The 21,326-nt window shown below is 45.5% G+C and overlaps 1 protein-coding gene across 2 annotated transcripts in view; it reads right to left on the bottom strand.

Annotated features, from left to right (window-relative positions):
• Positions 1–20,969, bottom strand: part of SPTB (spectrin beta, erythrocytic) — a 122,951-nt gene extending 101,982 nt beyond the window's left edge. For both annotated transcript variants that reach the window (XM_070418413.1, XM_070418422.1), the window contains exon 1: positions 20,763–20,969. The gene's annotated coding sequence lies outside the window, so the exon portion shown is untranslated. The remainder of the gene's footprint in view (positions 1–20,762) is intronic.
• Between the last annotated feature and the right edge of the window lie 357 nt (positions 20,970–21,326).

Here is a 21,326-nt window from a genome sequence, read left to right as displayed (position 1 = left end):
TCCTCGTCCACGTTTTCGAGAGGAACAGGCGCAGAGATGGCAGGGCACTGAGAAAGGGGAGGGGCAGGCAGGTAGGTGCAGGAGTGTGAGCGCAAGAAGGTTTACTTTATAGCGAGGCTTTCCAACTTACTTGTGTGTGCCACATGCATCACATGTCCCACAACAGATCAGTAAAGAAGGAAAGAGGAAGGATGGAGCCTGCTTCAGGATGTTGTGGGACAGGAGCGGTGAGTCCATCAGTGTGTTGACAAATACACACTGACCATCATTCTCTACGCCAGGTGCTACTCAAAGAGTCAACATAATAAAGTCCCTGTCCTTCAGGAACGCAGAATCGCTTCAAGCCTCGGAGACATGTGGGATGCCACTGTGTGACACCCATCATGGGGCCTGTATGCAGTAGAGGCCTGTATGCAGTAGAGACTTACACTGTTCATCTATGTCAGGGCACAGGTGTGACGGTGTTGATTGGTTACCCGAGTACCTGTCACTTTCCAGCCTCCCAGAGACTTCCCCCAGCCACAATCCTTTCTCATCTCTTCTTACCTTCTCGTCCCAACTTCCTTTCCAAGAGTTCCCCACCCTTTCAGCCCATAACTCACATTCTCCACCACACAAAACTTGCCTTGACCTGTCTCAAACCATCCTTTTCCCATCTAGATCTCAGAAAAGCAGTCTGTATTCACTGCCTTCTCCTTACCACAGAGCCACTCTAATTCCTGATCACTGAGTTTTGACACTGCACTAAAACTGCTTTCTTGGGGGTCACTTGAGCCTCTTACAAAGCAAATGGCCTCCTCCCAGCCATTACTCTCTTCCCTCTCCAGCATTAGATACTATTAAGCACCCTTTTCTCGAAGCTGATTTCCATGGCCTTGGATTCCTGGTTCTTCATCCACCATCCATCCATCATGTAAGATGTTACATTGCACTCTCATTCTCTAGGTCCTCTTCCTCCACCCACCCCTTAAGTGTAGGCATTACTCAAAGTGAAAGTCTGTTCTCTTCCCTCATGGGATCCTCTCCCCTTTCTGTGCTGACTGAGGACCGTCAATGATGCCCCAGATTTGCTACAGCAACTCCACAGAAACTTCCTACTGAACATGGTCAATGCCGAGCTCTTTCTTTACACCTCCCCCCACTCTCAAAACTGCTCCTTCTTTTAAGACTTAAATCTCAGTGAATTAGCAACACCAACCTCCCAGATACCCGAGCTATAAATCTCTAAGTCATATTCAACAGTTCTATCCCCTTCCCCTCTGTGCCACTGGGCACAGTGCACCTACAAGTGAATTTTAAGGACCTGCACAAATATTTAAAGATGTGAACAAAATTTATTGGCACCAAAGTATAAAATTAAGACTGTAGAATCAAATCCTATACAATAAAAGACTAATGTGCAAATTGTCCCCTCAACCAGGAGTTCAACCAGGAGTTTGACCAGGAGTTCGACCAGGGGGTGGGGACAGCCCGCCAACTGCCCGAGGCCCCTCCCCCTGGCCAGCTGGACCCCACCCATGCACAAATTCATGCACTGGGCCTCTAGTTTTAAAATAATTCCAAGCTCTGGTCAGTGTGGCTAAGTGGTTAAAGCATCAGCCCACGCACTGAAGGGTCTCTAGTTTGATTCCTGGTCAAGGGCATGTACCTGGGTTGCAGCAGAGAAAGAGTTTGGGAGGCAACCAATCTATGTGTCTCTCTCACATTGATGTTTCTCTCTCTCTCTCTCTCTCTCTCTCTCTATATATATATATATATATATATATCTTCCACCCCTCACCGCCCCCTCCTACGTCACCCTTCCACTCTCTCTGAAAAGCGAAGGAAAAAATATCCTCGGGTGAGGATTAACCATATATATATATATATATATATATATATATATATATATATCTCCAAAATCCCTTCAAATACCTTTGACAGAAAAACATTATATTTAAAGTAGGATACTGGTAAATTTTAATACATTTGGTCCTTTATGTAACAGGGCCCTCACAGGCCAACGACCTCACACAGAAAGTCCAGATAATTTGACTTCTCAGAATCTATTAGATTCACCTCCTCCCTTCCATCCCCACTGCCTGGTTTAAACCCCGTTCAGCCCTTCATCATATTCCTGCAGGATGTCCTAAAACACAGCTGATAGCATATCACTCTCCTGTTCAAAAATGTTGATAATGCCCCTAGGACCTGCAATTAAACTACACCCTTTTTATGCGGCATTCGGGCCTGCCACAGTCTAGCGCCAACTGCTTCTTGGGCCCCTCATCAATACATGCTCCTGCTCTTCCTCTGCTGCAGCCACACCGGACTCATCATGTCCCACAGGCCCCCATGTGCCCATGGGATGCCCTTTCCCTAATCAGCCAGTGGAACTTGTACCTGTCTCAAGGGTCAGTTTAAAAGGCCATTCCTCAGGGAAAGCTACCTTCCCAGGATGCCCAGCCCAAACCAGTCTTCGCTTCCTGGAGACCGTGGAGCAGTTTCCACAAATGCACTTGCCTTGACTGCCTTGTGCTACACTCAGACTCACGTGTGGCTGTCCCCATTACAAAACCACAAAGCCTCTTAAGAGCGGTATCTTAGTCAATCGCCTGTGCGTTTCCCACACAGCCAGCACAGAACAGACAATAATGCGTCCTGGCCTGGTCGGCATGGCTCAGTGGGTGAGCACTGACCTATGAATGCTCCAGGTTTGATTCCCAAACTGGACACATGCCCGGGTTGCAGGCTCAATCCCCAGTGTGGGGCATGCAGGAGGCAACCGATCAATGATTCTCTCTCATCATTGATGTTTCTCTCTCTCTCTCTCTCTCCCTCTCCCCTCCACTCTGAAATCAATAAAAATATATTTAAAAAAACAAAACAAGACACCACCACCAAAAAAAAAAAAAGACTGCAGCCTGAAGGGCAGCCACCTCTTGCCCCTCCTCCCCACATCAGTCTGTCTCTGCTCACTGTTAATCGGTCCTCCATACCATTGCTGTGTGTACAGTGGACCCCTTAGCCAGGCCTAAACCAAGAAAACTTGAAAGCTCTGAAAAATGCTTCGCTTCAGACCCACCATAACTATTCCTCCGATGTCCTAGGTTTCAGATGGTGAGAAAGAGCATAGGCTTCAGGGTCAAGCAGGTCTGGGTTCAAACCTGGAGTCTGGCATTTCATTGACTGTGACTTTAAGCAAAGTTCGCTTGACAAGCCTCAACCTCCTCCTCAGTGAAATGGGAATTATATCTAACTCAATGGACTGCTGTGAGAGGTAAATGAGTTTAGGCACTTCAAGTCCCAAGCTTGGCATCTGGCATATGACAGGCCGGAAGGAGCGGCAGGAAACAGAAGGAGAGGCTCAGATTTCTCAAGCCATGTGACCTTGTCAGAAGTCATTCCCCTCCCTAGATGCTCATTAAAGCAGGAATTCTTACACTGGCGTCGTGATTTCAGGACTCAAACTCCTTGGTGCTGCTTATATGTCCCACGCAGCTGTTAAGAATGAAAGAGGTCAAGCTCTTTGTCCTGATATAGAAAGATGTCGAAGTGTTTCATCATCAAGCGAAAAGGGCAAGTTGTAGTACAGTGTCAGAAATAAATAGCCACAACATACATGCACAAACATATGTATGATATATACATACACACACACACACACACATATACCAACAAATACTTACATACCTATATCTATATGTATATGTTTACATGTACTCAGAAAATCTCTAGAGGGACACATGGGAATTGTTAATGGTGGTTACCAACGATAATGATCTAGGTCTAGGAGTATCATTTACATTCTTCTGTATGGCTTGAATTATTTTTGCCATGGGTATGTGTTCATGTTATAATTTTTTAAAACCTGTTTTTAAAAGTTGTAGGAGAAGGAAGAGGAGTGGGAGAAGGAGGGAGAAAGGACAGGGTCATAGATCCAGAGGCCTGGGTTCTACTTAGAGTCCAGCAACTAACTGTAACCTCAGGCAAATCACCTCCCCCCGTGGGTCTCTCTTACTGTAAATTGGGGGCGTTGAACCAGACACCCTTCCAAGATTTCTAGGTTATTAGATGATGTCTGCAAGGTGCTCTGAGTACATTTTATCCATAGAACACCTCTCTCTCTCTCTCTCTCTCTTTCTCTCTCTCTCTCTCTCTTTTTCTCTCTGTTTTGATGCTTTAAGCATCAGGTTTTTAACAGGAAAATATATACGCTATTTCATTTTGACCTTCACATTTCAAGGAGAAAGCACTCCCACCATCTTACTGGCAGAGAAACCAAGCAGGGACTGTAATGATCACTTGCTCACCAGATACACCCTGCTCACCAGACTGCCGTTTGCAAAGAATTATGATGCCAGGAGTTTTATGGCTCCCAGTTCATTCCGTGCCTCTTCTGCAGAGGAGGTACAAGGCTTATGCAAAACAAGCAGAAGGCACTCGTTGCTGGAAACAGGGCGAGATGTAAAGTGACTTCCTCCGGGCCAGAGCATAAACAAAGCTCACTCCCAGTGCATTGAGGAAGTGAGCACTGAACCCTTGGGATCGACTCCGAATTCCTCTCCCCACCTGGACTGAAAGCTTCACCTTGAAGATGCATTTCACTGCAGTCGTTTTCTGAGCCTTTTCTGGGTCAGAAGCAGGGAGAGGAGCTAAACCGAGGCTGCCGATGGAGTTGCTACATTGAGGGCACGGTACCAAGTTACCCGCTCCACTACACACTCACCCAGCTCACCCAGCGACTGGCCAGTAGGGTATTTTTCCAGTCTCCTGGGCAAAGTGGCTTCACACAGCTTTGAGTGCAGACAACCTCATTTGTCCTCATAGGTGTGAGTCTCCTCCTTGCAGAGGGTCCTGACTGCCTACCCATGAACAGTTTGCTTTGGTTCTACCATAGCATCTCACTCTCTATGCCTGTAAACAACTCCAACCCTCTGCTAGCTTCCCACACTGAGGGACCCTCCTGCTTCAGACTTTAAGTTGAGTGTCTGGACATTAAGATTTCCCAACAGTGGCAGAAGCATGTATAGGATGCACATACCCACCTTGTAGAGAGAGGCAGAGCCTGACCACTGACCCTAAGAATAGCCTAGCTTTTAAATAAAAAAATCCCAGCCCTAGCCAGTTTGGCTCAGTGGATAGTGCGTCGGCCTGTGGACTGAAGGGTCCCAGGTTCAAGTCCAGTCAGGGGCACATGCCCCAGTTTTGGGCTCGATCCCCAGTAGGGGGCATGCAGGAGGCAGTTGATGAATGATTCTCTCTTGTCATTTATGTTTCTATTTCTCCCTCCCTCTCTGAAACCAATAAAAAGATATTAAAAAAAAAAAAAAAAGAAAATCCCAGATCAGAGCACAGCTAAATACTGCAAAGTAAACCAACCCTGAAAATAAAAAGGACTGTTAACTCAGAGAGTGTGCAGCCAGACCACGAGCGAGCCAGTGCTGCACTCTCTGCTATGGTCCCTAGGCATCCTCGATGTGGCAAAACCATCACTGGCATCTGTTGCATCCTAGACCTTCCAGAACAGCAGTTCTCAACCTGTGGGTCGCGACCCCTTTGGCGGTCGAACGACCCTTTCACAGGGGTCGCCTAAGACCATCCTGCATATCAGATATTTACATGACGATTCATAACAGTAGCAACATTACAGTTATGAAGTAGCAACGAAAATAATTTTATGGTTGGGTCCCAACATGAGGAACTGTATTTAAAGGGCCAGAAGGTTGAGAACCACTATTCCAGAAGCTGCTCCCAGACTCCACTCTCACCGCCAGCCCTGTATCAAGTTTGCTGTCTGTTGTCTGCTTACCACTGGCCTTGTTGTACCCCTGAGGACTCACTGGGGCCTTCAGTTGTCCTGGCTGAGTCCCTCTGCACAAGGCCTAACACTGTTCTCTGCCCTCTTTATCCCGAGCACATCTTGCCAAGACCTTCTGAGTGCCTTCCGTCCATAGTTCATCGCAGACCCTTCCACATGTTTACAAAGGCCTAGCAGCTCCACTCCGCGCCTTCGGAGCGAAATACCAGCTCCCATCAATCACCACGCGCAGAACACAGCAGCAGGAGAGAGCAGTTAGATTGCAGTGGGAGTGTATCCCTGACAGAGAGTTTTGTTGAAAGAAACAAAACATGCCCAAAGGCCTGAGCAAGCAATATTCTGGTGAGTCCAGCCACTGGTGAGAAACTTTTTGTCCGGGTGAGGCAAAAATGAGGGCAGGACAAACCAACTAATAAGCGCTGTAATGGTTCCCAAGGTACTGTCTACTTTGATATGCCGTAAGCACAGACTAAAAGGGCTCAAAAAAAAAAAAAAATCAAGAAAGAAAGACACCTCTATAGAGGGATTTTTGGTGTCCCTTCTTAATTCTTTACCATTATAATACAGATCTATGGTCTGAAACACGCACGCCAAGAGCCTTTCACAGCTGCATTCTGAGGGTCAGCCTCAGACAGTCACTGAAAAATGAGGTGGGAGGGACTGTATTCTGGATGAATAACCAAATGTTTCCAGCGATAGACATACTCTGATGAAGTAGTTAAAATCAGCTGTTACTTTTCCCTTCGATAAATGGAAAGCAATGGGGGAATATCGAGATGGGGAGATAACCGCCACTCGGGTGGAAAGCATTCCTCTTCACTCCTGGCCACGCCCCGTCAACAGTGAGAGCCTTCCTCAACCCTTCTTCATAATCTCCTATCGTCAAAACTGGGGGGACTGTTCTCAGCGCTGAATATGCTGGAAACTTCCCCTGTCGCCCAGTTCAGCTGGCATTTCCTGAGCACCGCACATTAGCCAAACACTGAGTTAGACACCCATGTCCTTTCTTCAAGGAACTCATACTCTAGAGCAGTGATGGCGAACCTATGACACGCGTGTCAGAGGTGACACGCGAACTCATTTTTTTGGTTGATTTTTCTTTGTTAAGTGGCATTTACATATATAAAATAAATATCAAAAATATAAGTCTTTGTTTTGCTATGGTTGCAAATATCAAAACATTTCTATATGTGACACGGCACCAGAGTTAAGTTAGGGTTTTTCAAAACGTTGACACGCCGAGCTCAGAAGGTTCGCCATCACTGCTCGAGAGTCAGACCTGAACACGACCAACAAGGGGACAATGGGCAAGTGCCAGCTTAAGAACTCAGAGGAGAGAGCGGGCACCTCCCTGGGACAGAGAAGAGGGAAAGCACCAGGGGCTTCTGTTTGAGCAGGGCCTTTGGGACACACGTATGAGTTCATGGACGAGGAAAGGGAGCAAGATATTCCGGGCCTAGAAAGGAGTACAGGCAACGTCATGCAGGCATGGAAATGTACCCCAAACAGGCCTCCAATAGTCACAGGGCAGGTGGAGAGGGGATGAAACTGGGGAGGGAGGTTGAAACCAACTGTGAAGGTCACTGTCTGCCTGTTTAAACTTTATTTTGGGGAAATGGGGAACCATTAAGGGTTTTAAAGCAGTTGAATGACTCAGTCAGGCTCATGTTTCCAAAAATACTTCTGAGGTCAGGGTGTGTGATAGGTTAGGAAGGTAGAGACTGAAGGCCAATTATTCAAACATAAGAAGAGGAAAAGTGGACATTGAAAGGAAGGAACTAATGCGAAAAGTTTAGAGAAAAAAATGAACAAGAGTTGGCAGCCAACTGGGTGTGGAAGTGTGAAAAGAAGGAAAACCAAAAAGGTTGCTGAGGTTCTTACTTGGGAGGATGGGGACAAGATGAACCAAGCTTGAAAACAAGCAGAGGAGCAGGTTTAGGGGTAAAGGAAGGAGCCAGGAGGTCCTTACTATTGCTACATGGTGAGTTTGAGACCTCTTGCTACAACCAAATGAAAGCAGCTGACAGACAGCTATAAAGCAGACCTGGAACTGAGGGGGAGATTGGAGCTGAACATAAGAATTTAGATGCATTGGCAACCCCAACAAATGAAGAAAAAAAACAGGGGGAGAAACCAAGATGGTGGCATAGGTTAACGCTGGAGTTTGCTGCCTCGAACAACCACTTCAAAAATACAACTAAAAGACGGAACGGACATCATCCAGAACCACAGGAGGGCTGGCTGAGTGGAAGTTCTACAACTAGGAGGAACTGAGAATCAGAGGAGGCGCAGGGCTGAAGTAAAATACTAAGTTGCGGAGTGCGCGCGGCGCGGGCTGGTGGCTGAGGGCGCGGTTGTCTGTTTCAATCCGGAGGGAGCCTCAGACTCTGAGCTCCAGATCCGGGAGAGTCTCTAGGGACCCAGACTCAAACGGGAGAAGTGGGACTGTCTGGCTACGGTCCCTCCGAGGTTTGCAGCTGTTGCTGGGACAGAGAGACAGGGCCCCTGGGGACGGACTGAGAGCAGCCATAACTGCTCCCTCCTCCGCCCTGTTGATCCCGTGGGATCCGCCCCGCCCAAGCCCTGCACAGAGGCATTTGCCAGATAGCCTCAGGCAAAGGCTAGATTAGCACCTCCCTAGAGGACACAAGTTCTTCCACTGCAAACACAGCTGATTATCACAGCCAGTCGGCCTGGAGGTCAAATCCCTCTAGTATTAACTATGACAATCAAGGCTTAACTACAACAAGACTGCGCACAAAGACCACTAGGGGGTGTACCAAGAAAGCGTAAAAAATGCGGAGACAAAGAAACAGGACAAAACTATCAAGGGAGGATATTGAGTTCAGAACCACACTTTTGAGGTCTCTCAAGAGGCTTCTAGAGTCTGTCGATAAACTTGATGAGATGTACAGGAAATCTAATGAGACCCTCGACGGTGTGATAAAGGACCATCTAGAAAGTAAGCATACACTGACTGAAATAAAGAATATTATACAGACTCCCAACAGCAAACCAGAGGAGCGCAAGAATCAAGTCAAAGATTTGAAATGCGAAGAAGTGAGAAACACCCAACCGGAAAAGCAAAATGAAAAAAGAACCCAAAAATACGAAGATAGTGTAAGGAGCCTCTGGGACAGCTTCAAACGTACCAACATCAGAATTATAGGGGTACCAGAAGATGAGAGAGAGCAAGATATTGAAAACATATTTGAAGAAATAATGGCAGAAAACTTCCCCCACCTGGTGAAAGAAATGGACTTCCAAGTCCAGGAAGCACAGAGAACCCCAAACAAAAGGAATCCAAAGAGGAACACACCAAGACACATCATCATTAAAATGCCAAGAGCAAAAGACAAAGAGAGAATCTTAAAAGCAGCAAGAGAAAGAAACTCAGTTACTTACAAGGGAATACCCATACGACTGTCAGCTGATTTCTCAACAGAAACTTTGCAGGCCAGAAGGGAGTGGCAAGAAATATTCAAAGTGATGAATAGCAAGAACCTACAACCAAGATTACTTTATCTAGAAGAGCTATCATTCAGAATTGAAGGTCAGATAAAGAGCTTCACAGATAAGGAAAAGCTAAAGGAGTTCATCACCACCAAACCAGTATTATATGAAATACTGAAAGGTATCCTTTAAGAAGAGGAAGAAGAAGAAAAAGGTAAAGATACAAACTATGAACAACAAATATGCATCTATCAACAAATGAATCTAAGAATCAAGTGAATAAATAATCTGATGAACAGAATGAACTGGTGATTATAATAGAATCAGGGACATAGAAAGGGAATGGACTGACTATTCTTGGGGGGAAAAGGGGTGTGGGAGATGCGGGAAGAGACTGGACAAAAATCGTGCACCTATGGATGAACAGAGTGGGTGGGGAGTGAGGGCGGAGGGTGGGGTGGGAGCTGGAAGGAGGAGAGTTATGGGGGGAAAAAAGAGGAACAAATGTAATAATCTGAACAATAAAGATTTAATTTAAAAAAAAAGAAAAAAAAAAAGAAAGGAAGCAATGGTGTCCTAGCCAGTGTGGCTCAGTGAATAGAGCATCCGTCCATGTGCAGGAGGTAACCAATCGATAATGTCTCTCTCACATTGATGTTTCTCTCTGTCTCTTCCGCTCCCTTCCACTCTCTCTATAAATCAATAGAAAAAATATCCTCCAGTGAGGATTAACAAAAAAGAAACACACAAAAAAGAAGCAATGGTAAGAAAGCTAGGAGAGAAAAAGGAGAGCGCAGGTCCCAGAAGCCAAAGGAGGGCATAGTTTCAAAGTAAGAGAACGGTTAACGAAGTCAAATATTTCAGAGAAGGTAGGAGTTGGGTCTGGAGGGAGGCCATCGCATTTGGCAATTCCAGCCCCTTCTGAAGCAGTATGTACAGCAGCACGGAGAGCTGCCTTAGGACAGTGAGTATACTGTGCAGTGCTAATTAGCACCTTCATCCTCAGATGTCAAAGAACTATGTCGGAAGTCAAGTTCAGAACATTAATTATTTATTAACAACTAATGAGGGGATTTGAGTCTATTAGGTTAAATCATTGCAAAGAAAAAACAACATAAACAAGTATACAACTAATTGCCCTTACAATTTCAGATCATTAAAGATGCAAGATCAAAGAAAAAAAAACCTCTTAGAATTAAGAGCCATAATTGTTGACCTCCACCCAAATATGGTGGGTGCGGTGATTCTAAGCAAGCACTCTAGAATAAATACACCAGGGTTCAAGTCCAGCTTTGATCTTCTAGCTGTGTAATCTTGAGTAAATAAACTTCTCTAATCCCTGCTTTTTTCATCTGTCAAATTAGCATAATAATAGAAATAATAAAGACATATAAAAGCTCTCAACATAGTGCCTAGCCCACAATAAATGTTGACTTATTATAGTAACAACTTATTATAATGCTTCATCTCCAAGATATATAAACTAAATTACATATATTCTATTTATTTTTTTAGTCAATAACTACTTTTAAGCCACTCCCTTCTATGAACCAACCATGGCTCTAGATGCAGGGCATGAGAGAGAGAGAAACAGAGACAGAGAGAGAGACCCAGTTCCCTATCACAAGAAGCATGGTCTAACGCTGTAGAAGGCAAGTTGACAATTAGAAAACAATAGGATCTATGCTGAACAAAGTAATGAGAAGGGTACCCTACCCGGGTGGCTCAGTTTATTGGAGCATCATCCCATACACCAAAAGGTTGCCGGTTTGATTCCCGGTCAGGGCACATAGATCTAGGTTGCGGGTTTGATTCCCAGTTGGGGCATGTACAGGAGGCAGGCAACCAATAGATGTTTCTCTCTCTCCACCTTCCTCTCTAAAATCAATAAAAACATATCCTTGGGCAAGAATTTAAAAAAACCAAAAACTTCCCTTTTAAAAAAATGAGAAAAGTGCTGCAAACATACATAGGGGGAAGCATTCAGAGCTCCCCCAGTCCTGGCGAGGGAGAGGGGCTGTCAGGCAAGGCTACAAACATGAGGCAACACTTACATTAAGGTACCGTACCATCACACACACACACACACACACACACACACACACACCCTCTGAAAAAGTGTCAGAGAAGGAGGAAATTCTTTGCCCAAGGGCAAACAGCAAGAAAAAAGAAGCTGGAAGCAACCCAGGCTCTTGTCATTCAGCTCAAGGAGATAGTTTGGCTGAAATATATCATCACATAATATTTACACCTTTCCCCACCTGAGTGTGGGCTACATGCTCTACAAAGCAAATTAAACATCTCCTGCCTGTCCTCTAAAAGTCTAAAATTTCAAAATAGGCAAACTAACATAAGAACTTTGATGACAAACTATCCCCAGATGGTAGTGTTCTCAACAATTCTGAAGTTCAGTTTGGTCCCCAAGGTGAGGATGTTAATAGATTTTGCCCTTCTTTTTGGAGATGTCAAACACCAGGGAGGAATATTAAAACTGCATGGATTGGGTTCTCAAAAAATTAAAAATAGAATTACCATACGATCCAGCAATATACTGGAGTATATACTCCAAAGAAGTGAAAGCAGGGTATTAAAGAGATATTGGTACACCCATCTTTATAGCAGCATTATTTATAATAGCCACGGTGTGGAAGCAACCCAAGTGTCTGCCAATGGATGAATGGATAAACAACATGTAAAAAAATACATAAAATGGAATATTATTCAGCCTTAAAAAGGAAGGAAATGCTACAATACGAATGAACCTTGAGAATATTATGCTAAGTGAAATAAGCCAGTGACAAAAGACGACAACCAGTAATCAAATTCATAGAGACAGAAAGTAAAGTGGTGATTGCCAGGTGCTGGGGGGTGGGGAGAGATAGTGTCTAATGGGTACAGAATTTGAGTTTTGGAAGAGGTTCCAGAGATGGATGATGATGATGGCTATACAACAATGTTCATGAATTTATGCCACTGAACACTTAAAAATAATGAATATGGCAAATTTTTGTTATATGTTTATCATAATTTAAAACAATAAAAATTTTTAAACTTCATGGTTGCCATGCCCATTAAATAACTGTTCTTGGTCATTTAGGGGCAAATGAAAATACCTTGTTTCTGACATTAAATGCAATGCCATATGAAGAGTGGATGTGAGCATGAGACCAGGCACATTAGAAAGTTCTTAATCCAAAAGAGCAGCGTCCAGGTACCATTCTCTGGAAATGGACACCTACATAACCCACTAAGAAGGTGGCTTTGTTGGCAACCATCATCTGACAATTTTTAATGAAGATAATCCCCATGTACCAGCACCACCCCATTAGGGGATGACTGTCAAAGTACACATTCCAAAAATTACTACTTGAACTTCTATTTGTAAAAGCATTAGGCAGAGCTTTATGTAAGACTCACAACTAATATTCATAAATCAGTTTGTGCCTTTGAGAGCCATCTGGTTGAGCAAATAATAGATGAACACAAGTTAAATAATCATAAAAGAAGTCTATGATAATGTTCAATTAAGTAGAACATGTAATTAGCCCTTTAACACATTTGGAGAAGGGAGAGGTTACTGGGGCTGGAGTGTTCCAGGAAGACTGACAGAAACCACTCCAAATCTGAAAGAAATGTTCAGGACTCAGTAAGTGGAAGCAGACAAACCTGGTTCAAGTAGAGGGTTTATGATGGAAAGGAGGAAGAGACAGGGTAGAAAACGAGATAGGAGCCAGATTATGATGGCTCTTAAAAGTCAACTTTATGACTTTGGATTTCCATCTCTACCCAGAGGGAAACCAACAGAGGTTGAGAAGGGATGTTATATAATATACACAGTGTTCCAGTACAGGATGGCTTTGGAGAAGAAAACCCTTCATGGATAAAAAGGCCACCTAAGTTTATAGCTGAGGGCTACTAAGTCTCAAAAATGAAAACAAACATGTGCTTTGGCGAGGTTGAAACTATGACTTTGAAATGTGTCAGGCCATATGCTGACATCTGCGTTGAATTTTTCTTGAAGGACATGCAGGAAACTGTGGACATTGGTAACTTCTTAGGAGTAGGGTGGAGGTGGGGGAAGGAAGACTTACTTTTCATTTTATATCCTTGTACATGGATACGCTTAACCATGTGCATGAATTCATTTTATAATTTAAAAAGTTTTTAAAAATATGACAACTGAAAGTGTTAAATAGTGTTTGGGCTCTAACCAGCAAATTCAAAACATTTCTAATTATAAGTGAAATATAGTCCAACCTTATTTGCAATATATCTTAATCTCTGTCACGTAGTGAGATGTTGTGAGAATGACCTAAAAGTAACAGTACAGAGCACAGAGAACTAACTGCACATCTAAGACTTTACTTCAAAACAAACAGATGTTATGAGTCACCCACAATGAAATGCCTCCTTTCGGGTGTATTTAAATGAAAAATCTACCTGAGTCTATTCCAAATTGACCCCTCAATGAAAAAAAAATCAGAAATAATATCCCACAGTACCTTTGACAAGACATATTCCTGGCTCAGTTAAATGGCTTTTTCATTCTTTTAGTCGCGCAGACCAAAACCAATTGGGTGATCTTTGATTTATACTTTTTCTCTCATGCTCTATATCCTTATCCCATCAACTCTACCTTAAAAAATCTATCCAGAAGCCAGCTGCATCTCACCACCCCACCACCAGCAGCCTGATCCATCGTCTCTAACCTGGACCACTAAAGTAGCTTTCATTCCACTCCCTGCTTCTACCCTTGTCCCCTACGGTCAATCTTCCACAGGACAGTCAGAAAGATGCTCATAAAATACAAATCTGAACAAGTCACTCCCTTGCCCACAACTTCCAGTGGCTTCCTATTGCATGGCTAAAACCCAAAGTCCTTGCAAGGCTGCAAGGCTGCATGATCCAGACCCTATTTCCTCTCCAACATCAACTCCTGCACTCCCCACTTCTCCCCTCACTTGAGTCACACTGGCTTCCTGACCACTCCTGGGACTGAGCAGTGGCCCAACCTCAGGGCCTAGGAACTCAACCTGAATCTCTTCTCCAAACATCCCTCTCCCCCATGCCCCTTGCTTCATGTGGGTCTCTGCTTGTGTGAAAATTCATCAGAGAGGCTCTTCCCATCAATCCTATTACCTAAAATAGTAGAACTACCTCTCCTTCACTTCACACTGCTTTATTTTTCTTTATATCACCTGAAATTATGTTACATATGCATGTATTTGTTGTTGTTTAGTATCTGTCTCCCCAACTAGAACATGAGCTCCATGATGTCAGACTTGCTTTTTTGTCGTGTACACTGGGCCCAGGCTATGTCTGGCAAATAAATGAGTTTAATAAATAGTTGTTGAAGACTAAAGTAAGTACAAATCAAGGTAATCAAGATCACGAGACAAAAAGAGATTTTTAAAGCCCATAATGAGACATGAGCATAACAATGCCCAGTAAATTTGGGATAAGGTCATGAAAAGCTGAAACATCATTGATAGGTATACACCAATCATTTGTCTATGGTACTCTGGGAATTCATGTGCATGCTTGCCATTAATTCACTGCTTTGAGACATCATCTGTGTACATTCTGGAGAGCCATTCTTAAAGTTTTGAGGCTAAAGAGTAAATACTGTAACATGTTCTCCTCCCTCTTTCCAGAACCAATGAACTCAGACTGAAAGTTCTGCTGAAGCAAGCAAGCAAGCACTGTCCCAACCAGAAAGCCTAGAATATTCAGTTACTCTATTGAGGAGATCTGGACAAAGCCCCAGCCCTGGAATTAGGAAACTGGGTCAAAGTCAGGTTCTGCCCTCATCTACCAGAGGGACCTTGGGATAATCATTATACATTTCCAATCCTGTTTCCTAGACTATAAAGTAGGAATGATGAGATCTTTCTTGCTTTTTCATGTGGGCATTATAAAGTAAAATAAGATATGCATATACAAAGGCATCATGAAAACTGAGTGGACTATACATCACCTTGTACTAGCCAATTTCTAGTTCACATGTCCTCCACTGCCACTGGTGAAGTTTGTTTAAACAAGGGTCTAACAAGGTCTTGCCTCTGCTCAGCCTTCATTGATTTAAACTTGAACCTTCAATGTTCTTCACAGACTGAACCCAAATGATCTTTCCAGTCATATCTCCAGCCCCTTCCTAGGCTAAACCCTTCATAGACACATGGGCCTACTCCTCACTCCCTAATCTAATCATGCTCTAATGCATGTCTGTTCGGGGCTAAATGCCTCAGACCTCATCCCCGCCCATCCTCCCTTCTTCCATTAGAAAACCCTAATAGAACTGGAAAGGCCTGAGAGAGTCTTTTGAGAAACATTCAAAAAGAGCAAACGTTGGGCACCTACTGTGTGTAGTAAGCTGTTCTGTGCTGAGGACACAGAAAGGGATCAGATGGAGACCCGCTGGTCTGGTGACTTATAACTCAGAGTCAGTATTATAAAAGGCCTCTTCTTACTCTTTCACCCTGAGAAAATATGATGGAAGGCAAAATTAACTGACCACTCCTAGGGGGCTTCTGGACACAGTTAGGAACTGAGCAGAAGGACAGAATGAGGCTAGGGACGGCTTTCCAGTCCTCATAAGCTATGTCTTTCAAATATCCTTTGTTTTATTTGAAGTATTATGAATTCTCAAACGAGACACACCCATATTTAAGTCTGGTACAAATGGAAATTATTTTCAACATATTTCCTTTCAGGGTTATCCAAGTTTCTGCTCCTTTTTATGATTGTGGAAACTTCTAAACTGACTATAATTCAAAGCAATTATTGTTCCTTAGCTGTCAAGGTGCCCTGTGATTCTTTTCATAAATATCCTGGATGATCTGAGCCAAGTTCAATGGAAAGTCTACTTTCTCTAGCCCTGTGCCTTTTCACTGGCTAAATTTATAGCATTCAAATGAAAAGAAGAAAGGAAGGCCCACTTTTGCCCCCACTGCTAACACGATATCTGTCTGGGTTCTAATTGCCCTTGTAATTATATCCCTGGCCAGGTCTGCACAGGTATGGTATGGAAATTAAACATTATGGCAAAGCCTGAAAAGGCCTCATGAGGTAGGAAAAAGACAGCTTCATAAGATTTCCGGCCACCGGAAGAAGAGAAAAAGCAAAGGTGGTCTGGAAATGTCATAAGCTAGCCAGACAATCCACTGAGGAAGCATTTTCTGTCTACGACTGCCTCTAACACTGTGAGCTGTAAGGCTGGGATCCCCTGGTGGTTTGATATTCAGCTAAGGCTGGCTGAAAATGGAAGAATTGGCTCTTTTGGATGTGAATTAAGAAATAAGCACAGCTACAAAAGGAAACATGCTATGACATTTTCTAAATATTTACCAAGGGGAGTTGACAATTCAATGAGTGGAACCAGATCTGACTGAATTCTCCTGACTGCCTCCTACACCTTCTCTCCATCACCATTTCCATCTCCAAAACCATGTGACCGTTGCCTTTTGGGGTTGTCAGAGCAAAGCATTTGCTACATTTAGAGCCCACTCTTGCAGGGCTTCCTTTCTTCTTTTCATTTGATAAACTCAGCCAATGTTACCCAGTGATTTTTGGCACACAGACCACTGCCTTTACTCTTCTTCCCCAGATTTCTGATCTAGGAGTAACCAGAGAGCTGTCCGTAAAAAACTGAGTCAATGCAATCTATTTTTAAGACAAAATACTTCTTTTTTACAGCAATATGTAGCTGGTAATATCCATATGGTTTCGAAAGCCACATCCATGAACTTCCCTGCCAGTCCTCATTATAAAATCAAATTTCTCATCAACCCACACAGCACAGTCTTTTTCACTCTTGATCTTCGCAAGTCAATGTATAAATATTAACCTCTGCAGGTCTGAGATGATAAAAAAGATTATGGATAATGAAGAGATATACTTTTAATCACTTTAAACCTCCCACTGCTCATATTTCCTACCTTCTCGGATATTGGATAGAGGGTAAAATTTTGTGTTTGAGTTTGATTTAATTGACTGAGTTTAGATTAAACAGGTATTTGATAGTCCCAATAATTCCCTAAAGTCCTTTCTTTCCCCCGCAGCCCCAGAAATGCTACATAATTATTGGTCTTGAGATTTGTACCATCTCAAGATAGTAATGTGCATACATCTTGTGTAAAAATACAGACCTCTGTGAACCTAATAGGCAATGGGGAGATTGTGGGACAGTTTAGAATTTAATGCCCACCTATCTCCAACACGGTTCTTATTTTTATTATTTAAAAAAAATATTTTTATTGATTTCAGAGAGGAAGGGAGAGGGAAAGAGAGATAGAAACATCAATGATGAGAGAATCATTAATCTGCTGCCTCCTGCATGCCCCCTACTGGGGACTAAGCCCACAATCCAGGCATGTGCCCTGCACCGGAATGAAACCTGGGACCCTTCAGTCTGCAGACCTCCATCCACTGAGCCAAACCAGCTAGGGCTCCAACACAGTTTTTAAAAATTTCACTAAGATGAAAGCACTGAATTTTACAATGTATTCTCTCACAATCTCCCCCAAAGGAAAAACAACAACACTTCCAGTGGGTTGACAAGGCAGAACTTCAGGAAATAAACTCAATTTTGGCCTTGAGAGAGAGAAAGAGAGACAGAGAAGAAATGGGAAGAATGGAAAGTATAGAAGGCATGTACCATAACTGCACATAAATAACCAGGTAAACCTCTCGCCTTTAAGCAAGTGACTACACGAGTAGAAGGCTGGACTCAGTGACCTCCAAGTCCCTTCCCACTCCAATAGCGTTTGTCTCATGAATTTTTTATAATCATCCTCTGTCCTATCACACTGTCCTCATGCATCATCAAGCCCTCCTGGCCACTTCCAGGGCTGAAAGGAAAATCTGTTTTCAAAAAAATCCATGCTTTGACTACTGCCAAAATTACAGTTCTGTCCTTGAAACAATGACCTGAATGTAACGGGCAAGGTGAAACACCTCTGAGCAAATAAGTGTCCAATACCATCTTCAGGTAATATTCTAAAAAAGCTTCTGATATCAGCGGAATTATTAGCCGAGGTCTCGAGAGTGAATGCTTGTGAAGCTAACAACCGATCCTACTACCAAATCTCTCCAACTTGTACTTCTGTGTCCTCTGCCGAATGTCTAACTTTAAAAAGAGGGTGGAACCAAACAGCTGAGTTTGAATCCTGGCCCCACCCCTCCTCAGCTGTGTGATGTGAAGCAAATTATTTAATCTCCTTCAACCTGTTTCCTCACTTGTAAAATGCTGATACTGTACTATGAACTACCTTGCAGAGTTACTGTGACAATGAAATGGGATAATAGAAAGAAAACTCTAAGCATTCATTTACCATTTATTCATTCTCTCACTCACTCAGCAAAGCTAACCCAGTGTCCAGGAACCAGGCTAAGCATTGGTACATAAAAGATGGGGGGTAGGGGTGGGGGAAGCTGTTATTCTTTTTATTGACCAAAAACAGTTTGCTTCCATAACTGTGGCAGAACCGTCAGATGTTGACTTTAATTCAAAGCTTTCATTCACACCTGGTTTGCCTAAAACAGTCCTTTTTTAGTTTGTCAGATATGATCCCAGGTGGGAGTCTGCCTCCTGCCATATCTTTACCCCAAGGCCAATCATCTAGCAGGTGTTGTGCTGGAGGACACCACCAGAACACTTGGAAGAAGCAACAACCAGAGCAAAAGGCGGTATCTCAGCTCTCGGCTGGGCAAGCCACTCAGGAAAACCTGATATGCCTGTGCCACAAAGCCCGCCCTGGATGCCTGGGAGTTCTCAGGTGCTTTCAGTTCCACTAGCAGACTCCCGAGTCCTCCGAGAACTGGGGATTAAGAGAACTGGCTCCTCCCCAATCATTGTGACTGAGCCCCTGATAAAGCTAAGAGCAACAGCTAAGGGGTCTAAAGGCTCCCTTTTCCTGATGTAGGGTTTACGGCTTTCAGCTGTGCTTTACTCGAGTTTGACCAAGTTCTGTGTACACGACCCACCTCTGAGGAGCCACCTGGCTTCAGGGCTGGTGGGCTCTTCTTCCATGTGAGCCTGCTATTCCTTTCCCTAACAGGCCCACAGCCTCCGGGCAAGGACAACCCTAGCCATGTTGCGTGCTGGGTGTTCAGTACACTTAATTTTTTGCACTTACAGAAAAAGAGTTTAAGATATTCTGGAACTCAGGGCTCCTAGCAAAAGAGTAAAAGTCAAGACCTGGAATAGGAAATGACCTGCCCCAGGGCATGGGGGTGGGAGGTGGTCAAAGAGGGAATTTTTGAGTAAAATTCGGAACCATCTGTGAAGCTAAGGGCGGGTGAGGGGATCATTTAGAGGTGCCTACAATTTTGATTTGCAGACGCCATTCATTCAGGAGCCACCTGAATCACTTTCCTCAGAAACTTAAGTATAGATCATGCCTATCTCAAGGCTGTGGATTTTGCACGGCTGCCTCTTACCGGGAGATGACAGCCGCCCTAGCCTCTTGTCACAGGAGTTCTCCGTACAAAATACTGTCACCAGATTACACACACACACACACACACACACACACACCTGATGCATCTAACATAAACAACAACAACAAAACAGTGGCTTCTCTTCCATTTTCCTTCAGCGAGTTAAGCTTCTTCTTATTAACTCCTGGCCCGCTAACTGCTCACTGAAAACAGTGGTTTGGATATTAATAGGCTGTAAATCAAGGCCCCACCTGGCGCTTGTTGTCACGGAAACGGTACTCAAGCCCACGGCTACTTCCCTACCCTTGGAAGTCTGGGCGAGTTGGTGGGAGTCGGGAGTGTTTTAAAACTCCTGTTATTTCCCCCACTTTCTGCTATTTCTCAGGGCCAAGTTGTTGGAGAAAGAGGGACTGGGGAGGCGGCGAGAGTAGACTGGACCATAGCAGCTCGCAGGAGCCCAACTCTCTGTGGGAGGAAGGGTAACCTGGCCACTCTCTCCGCGCCGTTCCCCGCGCCTGGGAGCCGCCCCCCTCCGCCGCCCAGTCCTGTCCTCCCTGCCTGGTAGCTGGGCTGCCCGGGGAGCGCAAAGCCAAGTTCCCCAGAAGAGAATCCGAGCAGCCCCAGGGCTGAGAAATCCGACTGCGGAGGCAGAGAGGGCAGCGGGAAGGTCGGACAGGCTAGGGACAGAACTCTCTTTGCCCCCAAGCCGGAGTCCTGGGGGAGGCAGCCAGGGACCAGAACGTGCACCCCCCTCACCGCCCTCCCAGTGCCCCCGGGCGACGCTCCAGGATCTGCTTCTCCAAAGCAAGCGCCCAGCTCGCCAAGCGCCTCCCGAAGCCCACGCGGATTCCCGCGCCCCGGGGAGTTCGCTGCCGCAGCCGTCAGGGCCTCTCGGGCCCCGTGCCGCCCCCAAGCCCGGCACCCAGGGCTGGGCCCCCGCCCGGTCTCCAGAGCCCCGCGCGTCAAGCGCCCCCTGGGCCCAGCGCCTCCTCTGCGCTCGCGCCGCGCGCCCCAGCCTCGCGCATCCGCACCCAACCCCCTCGAGCTGCCGGGCCCTCCCGGGACTCACCTGCGTCGGGGCTGTAGCTGCGGCCAGACCGAGCCCGGGGGCGGCAGCGGCGGCGGCGGCGGCGCAGGGGGAGGAGGGCAGCGCGGGGCTCCTGGCACAGCGGCCGCCGGGCGCCTGGTGCTGCCGAGCCGTGGACCCGCCCAGAGATATAAATAACATTATCTGAGGAGGGACATTCCTGCCGGGGGACATCGCTGCTGCCGGGACCAGATAGTCCCGCGGCGGGGGCGGCGAGGCGGGGCCGCAGCCTCCCGCAGCGCCAGGCCCAGCCCCCAGTTCCCCACCCACTCCCGCACCTGCCAATCAGCCGCCGCGCCCCGGGGCACCTGCCCTGCCTCCGCCCGGCTCCCGGGGCGGGCCTCTGCCTCCCGGCGGGTCGCCCGGGCCCAAGACGCCAGTCGTCCGAGCCGCCGCAGCGCCCCTTAGTCGCTCACCTCCCCAAACCGCGCGCCACCCGAGCCCCCGGCGGTGGGGAAAAGGGTTTGACTCTGCAGCTCCGGCCTAATTCGTGCGCCGGGAGCCCGGGGTGGCTAGCCCGGCCCCGAAGATGAGCTCTCCAGCCTT

The sequence above is a fragment of the Myotis yumanensis genome, unplaced genomic scaffold (genome assembly GCF_028538775.1).
Source record: "Myotis yumanensis isolate MYYU_CA2020_CCGP unplaced genomic scaffold, mMyoYum1.0.hap1 SCAF_1, whole genome shotgun sequence".
Classification (NCBI taxonomy): domain Eukaryota; kingdom Metazoa; phylum Chordata; class Mammalia; order Chiroptera; family Vespertilionidae; genus Myotis; species Myotis yumanensis.
This window is presented reverse-complemented; position numbering and strand designations above follow the sequence as displayed.